Here is an 8,640-nt window from a genome sequence, read left to right on the forward strand (position 1 = left end):
CCGGACCATTTCTTAAACTTTTCATAATCCGGAACTCAACTTTTTACTCTCCGGATCTCAAACTGTCCTGAATCGATCATTCGGAAACCCAAGAGTCAATAAGGTGAAACGTTTTCTTTGTAACGGTAACTTATAAGGATCCTTATCTTCCTTGAAATTCGTGCCATGATCGCACGTCTCCAAAAAGCAACCATCAAATCGCCGTTTGGGTTTTCCATTTCTAGCTACAAACCACACTACCTTTCCCTTCCGACGCCAATTCACCCCCAAAAAACGGTTACTCATTTAATGCTACCCGGTTTGGCTTCGGATCCTCATCATTACTTTTTCTAACCCGACCCGTTTCACTTACCTATATAAACCTTTCTAAAACCCCTTTTACCTCTTTACGCGCTAAAACCCTCAAAAACTTCAAAATCTCTCTGTGTTCATCGTGTTCTTGAAGTTTTCATAACAACTCATCAATGATGTCCCAATCTTCAACTCAACAACCTCCTGCCACTGATTCATCACCAAAAAAGGCTGCCACTAAGAAGAAATCATCCAAAGGATCATCATCTTCTCAATCTGCTGAACCGTTTGTTAGGGATACGACTCAACTGTTTTCGATTGATCCCCTGGATTTTGACGAGCCAATTCGAGTGATGATCGAGTTCATCGCTCATCATCGCATTGTCATTCCACTTACCAAAGTTCCAGAACCACCACTTCCACTTCATCTGCTGCACACTGCCTTTTCAAGAATCAAAATTAAGAATGGCATTCTCGAAACAGAGCTGACTGGCGATAGGATTGTGCCCATTCCCAAGTCGACTTTTCTTAGGGCTATTGGAGTAAAAGAAAATCCCAAGGGTTTCAAGGTACAAGAACCAACTCCAGAGGAATTCCAACTGTTTTTGAACCACAGTGGGTACAACCAAGACTATAAGGCAAAGGATTTCAAGAAGTCGGCTGTCTCCGACTTATGGACTGTGTTGACGCACTTCATTATTCGTGGGTTATCCGGCAAACACGAAGGAACGGATACCCTCAGCAAAGATTGGCTGTATGTTGTATACAACATCTATTCCGGACGTAATAATGCTGTTGATCTTCCGGAGGTGCTATGGCAGGATTCCGGAAATTCGCTTTCAAAAGGAAGACCAACGAGATTTCAAGCCCTAGGTTTTGGGCTCTGACGATTCAGGAACTCTACAAAGAAAGATCTGAACCCATTCCGGTTTCAACCATTCCGAAAGAGGTATGTGTTCCTTTTCGAGCAATCAAACACTATCGCATTCCGAACCAATCATCTTTTGGTTCTGTTAGAAGACTTCCAGACCACATGTTGGACCTCATTCCTTCTGGATCCATTCATTTGAAAAATCATTTAGAGACTTCGGTTGTGTTTGACCCAACACAACCTGCCCCAGTCTCTGTTGAGCCCACTCCGGAAGAGGCCAATCCTTCCATGTCCGGACCCAAAATCAAAAAGTCTGCCAAAAGGAAGACTTCTCCTTCGAAGCCAAAGCCTAAAACGAAAACCAAAGTTAGTTCCTCCTCTCAAAAGGATGGAGCTCATGACATTCTGGCTGATTGTGGCCTTCCGAACACCCCTCCCATCCACTCATCCGATGTAATCCTCGATGTTTCAAAATCACATACACACACTCACGGGGAGTCTGCACATAATCCACCCTCACCTTCTCAAAAAGGTGATGTCGGTGTTGAAAAAAGTTCCTTGCCCCTGGAACAAAACCACGTGTCAAATTTGATATCCCATTTTTTTCTTCACACACACACACTCCGGAACCCCTGTTCCAGACCCCAAGCATTTCGAGGCTGGAGTTGTCCCTCCAACCTCCGGTGCCACAACTGGTCTGATACCCGGAAAGGGTACAGGACGACCAGGAGTTAACGATCCATTGTGGGATGACTATGTGAACGGGGCACACTCAAGGCATCCGGAACTTACAAGATCCCAAGTGGAAGCCACTCTTATCTCCATGCGGAACCGAGCCATTCAAAGCAACTTGCCCTATGTCTCTCCTACAGATGAATTAGTAGATCTTGAGTTCACATCCGGAGAAACTCCAAAGTCTCCTCCTCATGCTTCCAATCCTCCAGCTTCGAATGATGAAATTTCTGATGATGTACTGCTGACAACAGATGCTGCACACGTTGCTGATGCTAACGTGTTTTCCTCGGTTCAACTTCATCTTAAGCCATCTTCGTCCAAGCCATCATTTGATTTTGGATCCTCCTCCTCTACTCAGCATGAATCCGAATCAACACAAAAGCTTCATGATGATGCCACCAACAAACCCAGGCCTTCTTTCACTCCAATCACTCCGGAATCTCCGAAACACACTCCTCAACCTTCCAGCTCAAACAACGGATCCTCAGCCGAAAATCATATTGATCCATTTGCTCTATTGGATATCCAATCCAATGTTTCGGACACAATGAAGAAGCTTACCACTCTTGAAACTTCCGTGGCTGAGCTCAACACCAAGATTGATACAAAGGTGTCCGGACTGGACTCCAAGCTAGATGCCATTCTCCAGTCCTTATCAAATCAGTCTGGACCCTCCGTTGCTGAAAGAGAAGCTCACTTAGATCAACTGATCTCCATCCGGCTCAAGCATTCGATCGAAGAAGTTGAAGCGAAGTATGATGGTTCAGTTGAGCACTATCTTGACACCATCACCATAATGCTCAAAGTCCATGACGACTTGGTTGCTGCTACCAACGATCTTATCAAGTAGACCCATGTTCGCCATGAGAAACTGATTCAAAGGTTGGAGAAGGAAATTAAAAAGAAGGACGAAATGAACTTGATCATACAACAAGTTCTCATCAAATTGCTTCGATCCACTTGGAAACTTGTTGATGTTCCGAATCGCAAGTTTGATGAGATGCTTGCCATCCTTGGACATCTGTTTGATCATCTCTCCTCCCAAGCCCCCACTTCCGAAGCTTACGATGCGCTCACTCGTCAACTCAACACCGGTCTTCAAAAGGTGTTTACCAAGTTTGATGATCTGAAGGACTCATTGCTGCTTGCACCGGTTCCGAAAGCCACCGATGCAAGAGGGGGAGAAGGTCCAAGTCAACCATGGAAGCCTTCCTCGGTTTTTCAACTTCGAGATGAAGATCTTAATTCCGATGATGAAGTCCAAGTTGTTTCCAGACTTCTAGGAAACAACTCTGATGATGATGAAGACAATAATGAAGAGAAATATGTCACCAAGGGAGTTCTGGCTATTGGGGATCCTTGGAAGCTTTTTCCTAAGCAAATGACTGAGGAATAGAAACGAATTTGGTCAGCAGTTTCGTGGCCAGCTTCTTTGCCGGATGTTCTTCAAAGAGGTATTCAAATTGTCACACCCCCAAACCGAAACGGCGGAAACGTTCGGGGGCGGAGGACGTCATGTACAGTATCACAACAATTGAATAATAGTAATCAAAGCAACAACAACCATTGTATTAATAGTATAGTCTTTACATTACATTTGAATTATACACGATTGGCTCCAAAAGTAAATACTAGTAAAGACTCGAAGCTACTATGCTCCGTCTTCTTGAATCCGGGCGTGTACCTGTCTACTAATGTCCTGAGAATACAAGTAGGTTTTGAAAGAGTATCAGCATAAAGCTGGTGAGTTCATAAGCATTTTGTTTTGGAAAAACTGTTCTTTGTTCTTTTGAAAAGTGCGTTATGTTTCTCCAGAAAACCTCATATTTTCTGATGTAATGAATGTATAAACCTTAAGTAAAAATGATTCTTACCAGTTCCTTCTGCGAGTACTTAGTGTATACAAATCATATACGATCCAGATTGAACAAACAATCGATTGTGTGGTTCTGCCCCAAGCCCTCAACCAAACAAGGAACAGGAAATGAGGCGGAGGCCACACATTCCACTGGTTGTCGGATCCTCATGTACATAATCCTGAAGTATTCACTAGATACTTACAAAGTTAACTGTTTTGGTCCTTTGATATCTATTGAAATTGTTCCTCAAGAAAATCAAATATTTTCTTATGTAAAGCATGATTAAACCCATTCTTTCTATAACTACTTAGCTCATACTAGTTACGTATAAACCAATATCGAATAGACAGTTAATTGTGTGGATCTGCCCTAAACCCACAACCAAACAAGGAACAGGGAATGAGGCGGAAACCACACATTCTACAGTCTATCGGATATTCTTCATACGTAACCCGGCTGCATAAACCAAGGAATTATAGAATTAATAATGAATATTCGTTAATTGAATAATTAACCAATTGTTTGAAAAGTACTGATATTTACCCTGGAAAATCCTATATTTTCCCTAAGTGTAAGTTATTGAATCCTCCATTCTAAATCGTAGAGTACAAGTATCTACCATACTTATGTTGTTTAAACATTATTCTGTTTGAAAACCCTGGCTACCACCAGTAATGTATAGTAGTCTTATTACATAAATAAAACTAGTCGAAAACGTGTTGTTCTGTATACTGAAAGTGTTGTTAATACCCTCCTATGATCACTTAGTACATACGAGTTATAGAAATTTAGATCGAACAAACAGTCGATTGGGTGATTCTGCCCTAAGCCCACAACCAAACAAGGAACAGGAAATGAGGCGGAGATCACACATCCCATTGCATGTCGGATGTTAATGGCATATTACTCTAATGTACATACTAAGTCATCACATAGTTACTAACCTTGTTGACTGTTTGTTAGGTATATTATTACGTGAACGAGTCGTTGTTTCCCCTGTGAGTTCTTATAACCATACTGATGGACAAATACCAAAACGACGTACTTCGGACGTCGAAAACTGAACAGACGTTTGTCACCCCCGGTTGACTGTAGCTAATAGTCAGGGTGCGGGATTGTCAGTCCCGTATAGATCTATACACAAACTCACACTCTCCCTCCAGGAGACTCTATCTATAAGGCGTGTCTCACACTGTAGTTCTCTCAACGAATCCACAAATAATACTATGAAAACCCCTTTTTGTTATTAACATGAATTCTTATAAAATAATATCTTTTATTTCATAATTCATAAGTTTGTTTCCTTTGTTCTGAAAACTGTGTCTGCAATGTTTGTATCCTAACATGTTTTGTAAAATGATTTCAAGTCTAGTAGTAACTATGTTCATCATGTTTAGTAAGTTCTGTGTTCAATGTATACTAATGATGGGAAAATATAATAAACCAAATTATATTTTTAAACACAAGATTACTTGTGCTTTTACTTGTATCCCCCTCTTTAAAACATTAAAAACTCGGAAAATATAGGGGGTATGAACTCACCGTTAGTTGTGTACAAGCGTCGAATCAACGAACTGGAATGAATACCCTCAAGTTGTTGTATGTGACACTTAATAGAATCCTAATAACAATTAAATACATATATGTATTTAAATTAGCGATTTCGTTAGATAAAGTGTTAGAAAAACACTTGCTTTCGGTTAAGGAATGTTACCGGGACTTGATTGAATCGAAAAAAGTGGGTTTTCAGTCTAATGCACCACTGAGGAAGTGTTTACGGGTGTGAATGGGGTTTACGGCCGTGAAGGGAGTTTACAGCCGTGAAGGGAGTTTATGGTCGTGAACTGCCTTTCGAAGGGTTTACGGCCTTTGAAGGTTTGAAGTGTGTACGGCCGTGAACTGGTTTACGGTCAATGAAGATTTGCAGACTTGAAGGGTGTACGGCCGTACACTCAAGAACAAGGATGCTGAATTCGATGAAAAACGTGTTCTAGATGCTCCGAAATGAATCCTAATGGTGATTCTCGATGATTCTCGGAAGAATAAGGATGCTTTTGGGGTGTACGGTCAAGAGTTTAGAGAGAGAAGGAGAGAGTGTTCGGCCAGAAAAGTGTAAATGAGGGGTAGGGTCTCGTATTTATAGGGGTTTTTGTGGTCGGTGGTGGGGTCCACCCGACGTTGGCCGTAAACGAGTGTACGACCGTACATGAGTTTACGGCCGTAAACTCACTTAGGCCGAAAACCGTTTGATTTTTCAAGAAGATTCAGGTTTTTCGCACGATTTTGGTTCCGACTCGTATATAAAATGTAATTATATATATAAAACTAATTGATTTTTTAAACCAAGAAGTTTGACGGGAACTTAATAAAATTCAAATTTTATCAACGAAAATCGGTTAATGGAAACGGAAAAAGGTTTGGGTTGTCACACAAATGGCTAAGGCCAAATCCTTCCTCACTGCTCAAGCCTTCCGAGCCACACCTTCCATGTTACCTTCTATCCCGGAACCAAAAATCACTCCAATTGATGAAGGTTCTCCTCTTCGGACCCCAGATGACATTCCAGAAGAACCTCTTCCATCCTCCCCTCCCAAGATCAATGTGGATGAGAAAATGTTGCATGTAATCTTAGTCCTAAACAAAAGCATAGACAAAGGCAAGAAGCCTATCACGAAATCCGGACCTCCACCAAAGCGAAAACTTGGATGGTCTTAGGAAGAAATTAACAAGGCTTTAGAGGACAACATCCAGATCCAAGCGCTCAAAGACAATCCTGATCCGATGCGTGGCATTTCTCCTCTCTTTCGTGAAGGCATTCTTAAGGATGTCGATTTAGTACCCTTTATGTACTACGACATTCCTTCTGATTATTTCGAAGAACTTGATCTTCCTCTCTCTCCCTTCAGCAAATTTTACATCAAGTTTGCTCCTCTCCATCCCAATGACAATCCGGAGGTCACCATCCGGACAGAGCGTGAAAGGCTTAAAACCTTCTATGCCAAGAATGCACTTCCTCTTAAGGAAGTATGGACGAGGAAGAAGATTACCAAGATTTCTGGGTACGGAAGAAAGGTTCTCACCAAGTTTGAACTTAATTATCCACTCTTCCGATACCATGTTATCAGAAACAAACCAGCTTATCAAACCATCACTGATGCTGACTTCCCAACGATGAATCCGAACGACATTCTCACTTTAGCTGCTCACTTCCGAGGACTTCAAAAAGATGATATCAGTATGGGTGCTTACCATGCTGCTCTGAGCTTCCTCAAAGACTATGTTGCGGAATTTTGTAGACGAGACTGCGAGTTGGCTCATCTATTAGGAACCGAAGACTTTGTTGCCAAGATAGAGTATGTGCTTCCGGAAGCTGAACTGTTAGCCGAAGGCCCTATTGATGATCTGGTTCTAGGGTTTGTGTACAAGACCAAGAAGACAAACAAGAAGGATTTTTTCTGAGTCCTTGACAAACACCTGGTTCCTACAAAAGCGCTCAAAAAGTTCATCAGTCGTGCGACCAAATCTGAAGCTCTGGAACATATTAAAGCAAAGTTTGTGAGTCAGCTGTCATGGTATATTGAAGTCCGAGAATGGTTGTTCAGAGCCTACACATTCATCAAGGAAGAAGCTATCTAGATGACTTGATTGCTAAGTTCACTTAGGGGGAGATTGTTTGAACCTGAAAGTGAACCTCTAGCAATCCTAAGTCCCAATGTCATTCCGAAGTCAGATGGTGGTCCGAAGTGAAGAATGGTCCGTAATCTGTTTATGTCCGAACTTGAAGAATTGTTGGTGATAAGGAGATCGAGAGTGAAGGCATTCAGGAATGGATGTTTATGTCCGGAATGTTTGCTGTTCCGAGATTAATATTTTGTCTTAGTGCATTTAATGTAATTTGTCTTTTGTTTGATTTAACATGTCATAGGACTTAGCTTTATTTGTCAAACACGGATATTCAGAGTGTTAGATGTGTAAATCTTTTATCAAGTCCTTTGATTGCAATTGGTTAGTACCATGTTTCATGCACTCCTATTTATAGGAGATTTCTATGTTAAATCAATGACGAATCACTTTCACTCACTTTTTGCTATATCCAAGTTACTTCATCTTTCTGAATATTATTTCAAACATTCTTCTTGTTCTTCATTTATTAACTTTACTTTGATCTTTATTCTCATTCTTCATTTATGGCTTGATCACTTGTTGAGTGCATTAACTCAGACTTGACTGGTCTATCTAGGTTTGACTAGAACATTTATTAGCAAGCAGACATTGATCTTAAGCATTCACTCAAGGTTTGAGTTTTCAAACCTTGTCCCTGCACATCAGATCTATTTGTTCTCACATCCACCTTACCATGGCAAGTTTTTGTGAAATAACTCCGATGAGAAGAAAAAAGAAGGCGTTAAGAGACCCTCCTGGCCCAATCCTATACACTCTAAAATCCTTTTTCAAACATGCTACCATTTCTAGTCAATAGATAGATAAACAAACACATCCCATTGCACTGATCAGGGGCGTTTGTAGTGACTGAGGAGGTCGAAGACCAAGAAGTGAGTTATTTATACCAAGCATTCTTCTTATGGCTAGATCCAATCTCCTGGTCCCTGCGGAAAGGAAAAATAATTTCACGCTCTTCCTTTAGGTAAGGGAGGATTAGGGAAATCCTATTGATTTCAAATTTCTCCAGACCTCGGGGAAAAGCATGAAAAAAAAGGCTCGAATGGTATGATCTCTCCATTACCCCAGAATGAAAGGGGTGATCTCGTAGTTCTTTGTCTGTAAAGATGCATTGTTAGGTTCTCCATTTTATTTTCCCATTGAGGCCGAACCTAAACCTGTGCTCGAGAGATAGCCGTCCATACACTGTGATAAGGGTTGTAT

Source organism: Lactuca virosa, chromosome 5 (genome assembly GCF_052849685.1).
Source record: "Lactuca virosa cultivar CGN04683 chromosome 5, Lactuca_virosa_CGN04683_v6, whole genome shotgun sequence".
Taxonomy (NCBI): domain Eukaryota; kingdom Viridiplantae; phylum Streptophyta; class Magnoliopsida; order Asterales; family Asteraceae; genus Lactuca; species Lactuca virosa.